The following is a 12839-nucleotide window of genomic DNA, read 5'->3' on the forward strand; positions in this document are numbered from 1 at the left end:
ACTGGTAAAAAATACTACACAACCAAGCAATTCATCTTCCATAAATATAAGACCTGAAACAATGCAGGGATGTAGTGTTTTGGAGATAATTTGAATTTTCGTCGAGAGCAAATATAATCTCTCTGTTCTGGAAATGTGCAACAAACTTCCAAAAAAAAGGAAGAGTGAGGGAAATTTCCTATTTATAGTTTTATTTGCTCTAGAGATAAAAGTTTGTGCAAATCTATGAGCTGAATTTTTATAGATAATACAGAAAGCTCCTCATGCAATTTTAATAGTTATAATTAGCCACTTTGAAAACTTTCTCTCATCTCCCAATTCATTAAAGGGACAGATTTTCAAAATGGCATCTAAATATTTTTTTAAATCTCTTGGCCTAGAGTGTTCAGTTCAACATTTTCCCTAATTTCTATGAAATTTTATTTGGTTCTATTTTTTACAAGCACACACCATCTAGTCATGTTTTTAAATTCAGAGGGAGGTTAAAAAATTGATATTTTGTAAACAAAAAGTCGTCCTGAATATATTTTACAATTTTATCTTCATCTTAATTATTTATAATGCAATATGCAGAATAAGATGTGTGTGAATGAAGTTTGACTAAATATTCACAGTTTGGGAATATCTGGGTTCATTTGCTAATGCTTTGCAAAAAATTTAAGCACAAAAAAGCTGTTCATTACAATTAAATGACTGCGGTACTCAGAGGCTCCCATCAAAGCCTGCACCGTGGTGGATAACCTTGAGGGCTTCTCCATACATAATATTAATACATATGAAGTTTGCGAGCAGGCTTGGTTAGAGAAACTTGGTGGCAGATAACCATGTTATCTATCATTTGTAAAAGTGAATAACCCCGGATCTGGTCAAATCAGGACCTTAAGCTTCAGAAACGCACTGCACACCACCTAAGACAGAAGCAACTGAGATCCCAGAGGTAAAAACTGAAGCGGAGTTACAAACTTGCAACCATGGACTGGGTTTGGCTTATGGGTATGTTTTACATGGACTGCCTTGGGATAAAAAAATAAGTTCGATGGTGAAAAGGCTCTGTATTGTATGATACCATAATGATGGATATGTATCATACATTTGTCCAAACTCATCAAATGTACGACACTTAGAGTGAACCCTAATGTAACCTCCGGCATGGGTGGCTATGATGTATGTATTAATGTGGGTGGTAACGACCATGTCACTCTGGTGGGGGATGTTGATAACAGGAGAGGTTGTGCATCTGTGGGAGCAGGAGGTATATGGAAAATCTCTGTGCTTTCCTCTTAATTTTGCTGTGAACCTGAAAACGCTCTAAAAAAACTGAAATCTTCAAAAATTGCAAAAAAAAAAAAAAGAAAAAGAAAAAGAAATGATTGCTAACATTTTAAAATCAGTTACTTGTGTTATGAGTTGAATTGTGTCTTCCAAAAATGTAGGGGTTGAGGCCTAACCTCTCGTACCTTAGAATGGGGTCTTATTTGGAAATAGGTGCAGATGTCATTGCAAACGCAAGTAGTTAAGGTGACATCATACTGGAATAGAGTGGACCCCTAATCCACTATGACTGGTGCCATTAAAATAGAGAAATTTTGGGACGCCTGGGTGGCTCAGTTGATTAAGTGTCTGCCTTCGGCTCAGGTCATAATCCGGGGTCCTGGGATTGAGTCCCGCATCAGGCTCCCTGCTCGGCAGGGAGCCTGCGTCTCCCTCTGCTCCTGCTTGTGCTCTCTCTCTTTCTCTGTCAAATAAATAAATAAATAAATAAATAAATAAATAAATAAATAAAATCTTTAAAAAATAAAATAGGGAAATTTGGACACAGACATGCAGACAGGGAGAATACCACACAAAAATGAAGACAGAGGTTGGGGTGATACTTTCTGCAAGTCAAGGAGGGCCACATTTGCCAGGAAACCACCAGAAGCTAGGAGAGAGGCATAGTATAGATTCTTTCTCATGGTCCTAAGAAGGAACCATTACTGATGACACCTTGATCTCAGACTGTGAGTCAGTAAATAGCTCCTGTTTAAGTCACTTAGCTGGTTAGCCAGCAGCCTTGGGAAACTAGCACAAGTGGCATATAAAAACTCTGGGTTTTCAGCATCTCTGAAAAACGGCCAGGTAGGACAACACTCAGCTGATCAGCTGGAACAGAATAGCAGCTGTCCCCTTTCCATGAGACGTTCTGCAGTTCACCAAAGCCCCAGCCAGTCCATTTTAATAATTTAAGTTGCCTTCTTGATGTCTGGTACCACATCAAAGGAAAATGGGTCCAGACGTTGGGAAGAACCTGAAAAAACATGTGACAATACTATGTCTTGTGGTCTTTGAAAGCAAACAAAGTATAAGGTATCTGAGTGTAGAGAAAAGAAAAAAGCAAGAAAGGGAAAAAGGCTACCCAGGAAGTTTTCTGATAACCTTGAAAGTTAAATAATTCTTACAAGGAAAAAAGGAAAAACATAAAATCAGAAAGAAATATGGAAAAGTTAAATGCAACTGTTCTAATGATGCCAGGTAGGATCCTCAGACCCCCTAAACTGAGATTTTTTCAGAACAACAGGAAGACAGAAAGGGTATCTTAACTGCCTGAGGGAGTTGTTAGTACTGAGAGAAATCTCTGGAAAAAGCACTACAGACAAGATAGAAAGACAGGACCCAAGAGAGATGTGCATCTGGTTTGAGGGGATGCTTCTCCACTTAAGCTTCACTTTGAACAAGTTCAAGCCATGAAGTCAAGACAAATTACATCCCCAGATTCTTAGAAATGTTCATCACAGAAGCACTGCTGATAACCCTGGAGGAATTGAGGCAATGAGAAGAATCTAAAGGTTGGAGATGGACAGTAATATTGCTGTGTTCAAAGAAAGAACGGTGGGAAATCTTTAGAAAATGTAGACAATATGCCTGATAGCAATCCCTTAAAAAAATTAAATAATTACTCAAATGTGTTTTGGAAATTTAGTCAGGTAACAACAGAAGCCCAGGGCGGGGGGTGATCCCCCTCCTACCTCCCTGTGCTCCTCTCACTTTTGCAAACCACACTAGGCTCTCGCGTGTTGCTGAGTACACCGAGCGTTTAACAAACCTTGGCACCACCTGCTTGTTCATTCTGGAACACTCCTCCCAAAGGTGTCTGCAAGCCTTGCACCCTGGTTCTTTTGGGGTTTTCCCTGGTGACCCTGTGTGATGTCGCAGCTCCCCATTCACCCTCTCTATGTTCTAACCTGGCTCTATTTTTCTTCATAGCACTTATCACTATTTTTTCCTTATTTCATAAATACGACATCGTGCCAGTCACTGTTGTAGAGGCTTTTAAAATATTGACTCATTCAATCCTCTAACAACGCTAAGAAGGAAATTCTAGCATTATCCCCATTTTACCCATGCTCTTGGAATAAAGCATGGCACATTGTAGATGTTCAATAAACCATTTTGTTAAATGAATACAATGTAAACGTAAAAGGTTGGCGATGCAAGAGTCTTTCTTGTTGGATAAGCCCCTCCTCTTGTTGAGCATAGGGATTAAAGGCTATTGGGCTTTGAATCCCCGGCATCTGGCAGAATGCCCGCGGTGTGTAGTGAGAGAACAGAGGGAAGAGAAGAGCTGGAAAGGAAGCTGGAAATGTGAGGTGCTTGGCGGACACAAGCTGGACTAGCTTAGCGTTTCCAAAGCCTGAGGGAGAGGTTCATCAGGAATAGCAGAGTTGTTCATTGTTAAAGGGAGACAGAGATAGTCATTAAATTTTGCAGTCAACTACTTCGTTTCCGAGCCATGAATAACATCATCTCTTGTCAAAATAGGAAAAAAAATTTAATGATATAACATCCAACATTGTCCATATTAGAGCCACTTTGTTAAGTGTTTTAAGATCTACCAAAAAGCTTTAAAAACCTTCCAGCTCAGAACAGTCTTTCAAGGGAGAATCCTGACAGGCAAAGTGGAATCAAGTAGAAAAACCAATATCCGCAACGGAGGACAAGAGTCGAAGCAATGGCGGCTAGTCCCATATGATAGTTGTCAAAAGGTAAACCGCTTTCAGAAGAGGGTTGGGGTCCCAGTAGGCTGGCAAAATACGTTTCCTGAGAGCTCTGTTTTTCATTAGCATAAACGTATGTCTTCATGAGTAAATCAACTTCAGCCAATCAACAAAAGATGGGATTACTAAAATAAATGAGTGTAAGGAAAATATTAATAACCAAATAGCATTAGACGCCACCATAATCCTACCTAATGCTGTTAGTGTTTGAAAGAAAAACATTCGGATTCCTAATCTCTTGGGGAATATTAACATAATGTGGCTTTGAAAATTTTAAAAAGACCTCATAATTAATTTAATCACCATTTTGCATAGCATTCCCACTTGTAATCTGCATTTTTGCTTTAAAACTCTTACTATATAGCTGTCATTGTGATCTAATGAAATGCCTCTTACTTAGGAAGAGAGGAGATTTTCAAATGTTGAGGCTCCCCAGAAATGAAGAATGAAACATGTGTCTGTCGCTGCAATTTCCCCACGCTAGACTAATTGCAGAGGCCTGTGGGTATGGAGCGATGCTGCTCAGTAGTCAGCCTTTACTGCCATTGCTTTCAGGGTAATTTGCATAGCATGGCTCATAGTGTTTTATGATTTTTCTTTTTAAAATAATCCTACTTGTTAGTCACTAAATCTGTTTAACTCTTCGGGTGCTGCCTAGCGTCTGGGGCACCTCTGCAGAGTGAGAGAACATATCCCTCACTTGGCGAGCAGCGAGGCAGTTGGGGAAGGGCATCCCAGCTGGCACAGTTCAGTCTCTCCATCCTGTGGGAAGATGGTCACCATAGGTAGGTCTGCAGAGGATGTGGGCCCTGCGGCAGGGATGAATGTTGGGGAGCCTTCCTGGGGACGGACACCTGTGGAAGAGGAGGAAGGGAGATTAGACAGAGGGAAGAGTTGGACTACAGTGCAGTCTTCATGGAAACCTAGACCGACTCTCAGGGGCCTCCTGAAGACGACACTGTGTCTCAGAGTTGACCCAAGTAGTGGCGAGAGGACTGGGCTCTTCTACCCCCAAACTGATCAGTCGCTGAGTGTGGGAAGCCTAACAAGAGGTTGGCATGCAGTCGGATGAGGGAATCCGTGAGGATGGCCGACAGCTGAGGACTGTCTCCGGAGGACACTCCCAGCAGCTGGGGAAATGAGTCCTTCGTTCCTGACAGGAAACTGACATGGGTGGCATGTCACAGTGTTCATCATAATCTGTCATATTTCTCCTAATAACAGAGGCTCAATCGGACACCACCTGAGCACCAGGGTATCTCCTACTGACTTTTGTGAGAAAGTCTTTCTGTGGAATATTATTCAAGAATCTGTTCCCCGTTGCATAATAATTTAATATATCATGAATCACTGAATTAAGCCATCTATATAATTGCAATATAGCAAACTGTTTATATAAACTTATATAATATAAAAGGTCTTTGGAAATTTTAGCTATTTGTCTTACCTACGAGAGAGATCAGATGATTATATTACTGCAAGTCTATATAGAAATACATTGATTTTTCTGTTTCAACCAAACTTAGGCACTGGAGCTGAGTGCTTGCATGGTGTTTTGGATTGGAGACGATGTTTTTCAAGGGATTTACTCATTCCTGGTCAGATTTTCCTGGTTATAATGTTTCACTTCCTTGGACTTCACTAAAAAGAAGTTTGTATAATAACGTGAGACCCATTTCACTCCATAATTTTAGAGTTTGAACTTTCTACATCAATAAAATTACTGCTTTTGGAAATTGCTGAAGAAAATATGGGAGAACAGTTTTGAGATGACCCCTCAGTCAGCGAGGCATTGAATCTCCACGGCTCTGGCGCACAAGGGGAGTCTGCTCACCTCGTGTGATCTTTGCGTTTGAGTCAAGGGGAAACACCTAAAGATACCACAGTCGAAGGCTTAGAACATGGCTCAGATTTAAACACAAACAAAGGGTAATCTGGCCTGGCACAGTCTGGCCACTGCTGCAGTGTATCTGAAGGTTATGTTTTATGTTTATTAGCTCCATCCAGATGGCGTTTTATGTCCTTAATAACTTTGTCCCTGACTAAGCCATGAACCTACCATTTGACAAACACAGTAGGAAACGTCTATCAGCAGAAAAGTCCTTTTATAATCAGAAACATCACTTGAACCATTTGGAGCACATTTTGAAAGAGTTTGATTTCTTTTACATGTCATTGCCTACCGTTATTTGTTGACAAACACAGCTTTTCCAACCCGAACTTAAATTCAGTGAGCACCTGGAACGCCTTTAAAAGAGCCACATATTTATGCTAATATTTTAGATGAGTAATGGCTTACATTGTAAGAGATCAAACTGCTTTAATGCACATTTATTCATCTTTATGTGTCCACGAAAATTAGTGCATAGTACATATTAATATTCCAGTGTTACAAACGGAGACTGAAAAGCAGCGGGTCCGAGGTCATCCAGTGAATTTCCTGTCCTCCTGGCTTCTCCTCGCTCTGCGCTCAGAACTCTCTCTCGATCAGCCTACACACTACATTTGCACTTCTCTTTGGGAAAGATTCGTATCTTTTTTGTGATTGCCCTTTATGTCTCTAACTAAATGCTGCTTCCAAATTTCAACCTCCTTGCGGGTAGCTACTACGTACCCCTTATCTGTGCCTCTTTCAGAGCGCCAGTTTTAGACATTCTATGCACATTCGTGGATTTTATTGAAACAATTCACTGCCTTTCTCCTTAAACTCTGGTCTTTAACTGCTTAGCAAAAAGTGGAGGGGTGGTTTTTAATGTCAAAAAAATTTCTGCATTTACTCTCTTGTGGATTTCTCAGTGGAAACACAAACTCTTATCTGGAATTTCTTTAGAATGAATTTAGCTTAGAAAAGTAGGAAACCTTGTGGGTGTTTTTAAATTTGTTAATCTAAGAATGTGTAGTGTAATTAATGCCATTGAATTTTTAATTTTAAATTCCTTCCTTCTTTCCTTTTTTTCTTGCTTCATTTTTCGATTCAATAAATATTTACTCAAGTGTCTGCTATGGACCAAGAACATGCTAGAGCCAATGCAGGCACATAGTCATTTAAGAAAATTGTCAGTGTTAAAATTTTTCTTAAAGCATTTATTGCATATTATAAAAATCCGTGGTGTGCTGGGCACTACGATACCTATGTCCTACACTTTCTGTGCCTCACCCCTTTTTCTTAACCTTGGGAAGTTTCTGTCCCATATTCTCATAGTCCCTCACACAGACACACAAATCTAAAACCTCATGAAGTGCTCTCATCACAATTCATGGAAGCGAAACTTCCAATTAACATATTTTTAAAATTGTACTAAAATAATAAAACACTGTCTTTAAGATTACTCCATAGTTGTCTGTATTTTAGAAAACTTCGCCTAGATCCTAAGGCACACACTCAAAAATTATTTTAAGGGGCACATTATCCTCCTGAGAACAGAGTAAGGAACTTTTCACACATTTAATTAGTCCGCACTAGCCAGGATGCTTTTTAAAGGATTGAGGTTCAACTCTAGGAATAACGGCTACAAAGAGAGGTTCGAAACATGGTCATGTAGTAGGGAGTAAGTTTAAAATCTCCCTCATTAGAGATGGCTGGGGAAGGAACAGGAATGGGACGTCCTCGCAGTGTGTATGTCATCTTGACTGCAAGATGAGTTCCTTCCCATTACGCTCCTTTGTAGCCCTCTCTATGACTTACCACCGAATGATGTTTAAGAACTTGTGGATAGCTGCTGTTTAACAAAATTTAGGAAAGGAAACAACTTGAAAGTCTTTGGTGGAGAGTGACTACGCTCCTGTACCCATTTCCAAGGTGTGGGTTTTTTCCCACACCACCAGTTCTGTGACATCAACTAGGTGTCCTGCAGTCAACTCCATTCTGACGTTATCTACCTGGAGATAGCCTCAGATCCCAGAGCTGGGAGCTCAGTCCCACATGACTGCCATCCACTTCAGGAGCCAGTCAAGTCTAGGCTGTCACCTGTGCTTCTTTTTTTTTTTTTTTTTAAGATTTTATTTATTCATTCAACAGAGACAGCCAGCGAGAGAGGGAACACAAGCAGGGGGAGTGGGAGAGGAAGGAGCAGGCTCCCAGAGGAGGAGCCTGATGTGGGGCTCAATCCCAGAACGCCGGGATCACTCCCTGAGCCGAAGACAGACGCTTAAGGACTGAACCACCCAGGCGCCCCTGTCACCTGTGCTTCTGACCAACCAGCCCTAGATTGGAGGTTTTGACACCCCCTCCTGGGTTCAACTAAATTGCTAGAGTGGCTCACAGAATTCAGAGAAACATTGTACTTAATAGATTCCTGGTTTATTATAAAAAGATATCTCAGGAGCAGCAAGATGGAAGCAATGGGTAGGGCAAGATACGGGGAAAGGGTGAGGAGCTTCCGTGTTCTCTCTGAGTAAGCCGCTCTCCCCAGTCTCCACAAGTTCACCAACCTGGAAACTCTCCAACCTGGAAACTCCCCCAACCTTGTCCCTTGGAGTTTTTATGGAGACATTGTTACACGGGCATGATTGGTTAAATTGGCCATTGGTGATTGATTCAGCCTCCATTCCCTCTCCCCTCCTAGAAGGTCAGGGGTGCAAGATTGAAAATGCCAATCATCTAATCACATGCCTACCCCCATCCTTAGGTACCTTGCAAAAGTCACCTCATTAACATAACAAAAGGCGCCTTTCCTGCTCACCTCACTGAGGAAATTCCAAAGGTTTTGAGAACTCAATGTGTGAAACCGGGACAAAGACCAAATATATAGTTCTCCTTATAAATCACTATATCACGGTGACACAAAATAAATACCGACTGTTTTTCTTTCAGTTAACAATGTAGTTTTCTCACCAAGATGGTGGAACCAAAAGAACAGCTCGATCTGTTTATTAAAAACCAGGAAGCTGACATGGTAAAGCACAAATTTGATTTCACATACAGCTCCAGCCTTGGACAAATTATTTAACCTCTCTGCACCTCAGCCTCCACGTGTGTGCCTCGGAGATGATGGTAGCTCCATGGCTTACAGGGTGGAGAGCGGTAAAGGATACACTATCCGTTAGTCCCCCCTCAGTGTGTAGTAGAGCGAGAACACAACCAAAGTTCGGGTCTGCCTCTTCCTTGGGAAGCAGGCGCTCTTTCACAGGATGAAAGCTCTGTTCAGATTGTGGCAATGGCCAAGTTCGGAGTTACCATGTCATGCTACCTCAAGAATCACGTTTGGAGAACGATGCACAGAAAACATGGACTAGAAGGGACCCACAAAGGAATTGCCGAACCACACTTGTAAAGAAACAAGATAATTTCTAATAAGAAACTTGAAGAAAACTATAAGAGTCCCAAGCTTTCAAGGACCACAGAGGGTACGTGGGCCTATTAAAAATCATGCCCTTGTATCCTTTGCCAGTTTTCAAGCAAACGATTTTGCAATTTTGTTTGTGCTTAGGTAGCATATTCAAAACAAACAAACAAAAATTGATGGAACATGGACTGAGCCCAAATCAGCTATGGGAAGTGCTTGTTAGCATGGATGCTAGAAACCCCGAGGAGAGGAGAGAAATGGTGGGAGGCAAAGGCCTTCTGCTCGATCTGGAGTTTCTCTTGCCTGAGGAAACTGAAAGAGTTGACCTCTCAAAGCCTCCCCCTGCATCCTGTCCACACCAGGAACAACCACGAAATGGTAGCTTATCTATATTCGACTTCTTCCAAGGAAGGTGTTAAAACTGCAGACTGCATTGGACTCAGCTTAGACTCTTGCTTCTTTGTTTTCTGAATGACAGTTTGGGAGACAGATGCAGTTCTTACAAAGAGGGCTGTCTTTGTAAACAAAAACAGAAATAGAAGGATACAGTCTTTTGCCCCAAAGAAACTGCTCTGAGTCCTGACTCAAGAAAGAAAGAAATGGATGAAAGAATGTGTTAGCATAGTAACAGATTTGAACTCTAAATAGCTAATTTGGTCCAATACGCATTACATAGCATAATTATAAGGAAAGTGGTAGCAGAAAAAAAAAAAAAAACAAATTGTTTTGAAGGCATTTGAGGCAGTGGGACAGAAGATTTCTCTTTCCCATCCAAATGGATTAAAATAGGAAAGAGATGGTGATAAGTCATCTGTGTCCTGCAAGCACGTGCCATATTCATGGTCCCTCAAGATACACTTCTGATGGACTTTGAAAATACTCTCGTGTGGTAGGAGATGGAGAAGTAGCCCTTTACGTCTTACCTCTAAGTGCCTCTCTTGGAGGAGCTAAGAAAGGAAGGCTCAAATTTTAATCTTTTTTTTTAAACTGATGTATAATTAACACATAACACTATATTAGTTTTAGGTATGCAACATAATTTTCTATTTGAACATATTATGAAATGATCGCCACGTAAGTGTGGTTAACATCTGTCACCTTACATAGTTACAGAAATTTCCTTTTCTTGGAATGAGGACTTTTTAAGATCTACTCTCTTAGCAACTTTCAAATAGGCAATACAGTATTATTAACTGTAGTCATCATGCTGGACGGTACATCCTCCAGATTTCAATCTCCTGATGAAATAAAGTACATCCATTCTACATTTGTGGTTTTAAATATGGAATGATGTTAAGTGTCATTGCCTTGTTACTAAGAAATGCTGTGTTAGTCACTTTCTTTTCATTTTATTATAGTATAGCTACTAGGAAAGCTGTTTCTCCCCAGAAATCAATTCTTGTTAGGTTTCTTCTCTCCAACTACCCCTCGTTCCCAATATTTTTTGTTCTCAGATAAAATGAAGACCAATGTGGGTTTTTTTTCTATACAATTTCAGTACATTATATATTTTTTAAAATAATTGGTCATATCTTAATTGTATACTTTTCTGTGAAGAGAGGATATGAATTATTGCTCGGCATGTCCAGTGAAGTAGACTTTGGGATTTATTTTAAATACAAAGATCATAAAGAAAAAGCTAGTCAGAGCATTTCCAAGTGAACTAAAGGTAGTGAATATGGTATCTGGCTAAATATATGGGTTTTTTTTTTAAACAATAAGAGGAAACAGATATTGAAACTGCAATCATCTTTTACAATAAATACTGTTTTTCTTGAAGGCTGCCACACAATAAAGTTATATCAGTGCCTGAAGACTTACTATTTGTAATTACACAAATATATCAGAAAACAATCTTACAGTTTCTTGAAAATATCACCTTGGTTCATACTAAAATATACGGTGTAATTCTGCATGGGATATTCAAGAACTGCTGATGAAAACAGCCCCCTGCATATGAAAAGCGTACACTTTGAAGCTTTCAAGTTAAATATTTAAATTGCAATGTCACTGTTATTAACGTATCAAGTTCTCTGACAGTACTTAAGTGCCTTTGATTTTAAGGAAGAATCTGTGAACACGAAATCAATAGGTTTAAGCAGTAGATGTAGTGTTTTTATTTTATAATTATACAGATGCATTATCAACAGTTATAATGACATAAAATATATGTATATATGTCATAACATAAAATATATTATGTTTAATGCATATGGCATGATATATAATATAGAATAAAATATGTAACATAATGTAATTGAAAATATTTGGTAACTCATATGATTAATTATAAATTGCTATCTAATTAATATTATATAATACATTTACACTTGGAGTATTTACAAAGTTATTGATAACACTAACCCATGACAACAGCGCACCATCGTAGTAATTATATGTAAAGTTACCGTGTGTTGTTTAATTCTCAAGTGGAAAATACAGTGTAAAAGGGCACCTTTCATTAAGGGAGGAAGAAATGTACACCAACTGATTTTAGCAGCCCTTAACATTTTGGGGGGTCAGGAGCTCTTGGCTCTATGTTAAACGTCTGTGATGGCCAAAAGGCAAATAACTAAATGATAGTTACTCTTCTGTGCTTTATGCAAAGAATAAATGGCCTAAAATCATTAAACCTCCCAGGATCATTTCTCAACTACCTTCTGCTAGGGGTTAGGAATGTAGGAGATCGAAAGCCAGGTTTTCTCTCTATTAGTAATTCTCTTCACTTTCAGAAAAGAAAGAGAGTAAAAGTGTCTCTCCCATCTAATGCTAAAATGTTTTTACGCTGTTTTGATGCTGCTGTCCCTTGGGATTGCGAAGTACTTTTGTGTCTGACCCATCCCAGGATGTGCCGCACCCCCTGCTCAGAGAGAACCCGGGATGACTTGGCTCAGCAACTTCACTTCAGCCAGACCTGTTCACTCTGCGTCACAGAACAGCCGACAGCAGTTGAAAAGCGTCCCCTTCCTTAGTCGCTCCCGTGTGGTACACCCAAAAGACGGTTTGTGAGAGGAAGTAACCAAAAAGTTCATCTGCCTCTCAGCCTGCAGAGCTCGCGATGTGGCTTGTCACAGAGTTTCTTTTAGCTTATGTGACTGCTCGCTCCACATGCTGCCATTTACAGTACACGGGATACAGTAAATCTATTTTTTGTCAAGATGGGCTGGGTTTTCACAGCTCTGCACATGACATCCAGTCACTCTTCTTGGCTCTTAATGCTTAACATGGTGTAGTCTTGATTTTTGGCTGATTGCCTCCAATATGTTCAATTTTGGATGATTTTTAGTGTAGGTTTATGAAATGATGCCCTAGAAATGTGAAAAATGTATAGGTTTCCTTAAAGGGCTTGCAGGAATCAGTCTGCTTCCATCGGCATCATTTTGAAACTATAATATTTTCTCAAGCATCTGTGACGTGCCCTCAGTGGGCATTGGAGAACATTCAGAAGGCAGATAAAAAAGGATTGAGAAAACACTAGTGGCTGATTCTGGGAAGTGGAATTAGGGATTGTGGTGGATAA

The 12839-nt window shown here is 40.0% G+C and overlaps 1 long non-coding RNA gene across 1 annotated transcript in view; it reads right to left on the reverse strand.

Annotated features, from left to right (window-relative positions):
- Positions 1–3634: 3634 nt before the first annotated feature.
- LOC148110790 (uncharacterized) overlaps positions 3635–12839 on the reverse strand; it is a 35696-nt gene continuing 26491 nt past the window's right edge. Inside the window, exon 3 of the long non-coding RNA XR_015726131.1 lies at positions 3635–4888. This is a non-coding gene — a long non-coding RNA (uncharacterized LOC148110790). The remainder of the gene's footprint in view (positions 4889–12839) is intronic.

This window comes from Ursus americanus, chromosome 1, assembly GCF_024610735.1.
Source record: "Ursus americanus isolate L20-20 chromosome 1, mUrsAme1.1.p, whole genome shotgun sequence".
Taxonomy (NCBI): Eukaryota; Metazoa; Chordata; class Mammalia; order Carnivora; family Ursidae; genus Ursus; species Ursus americanus.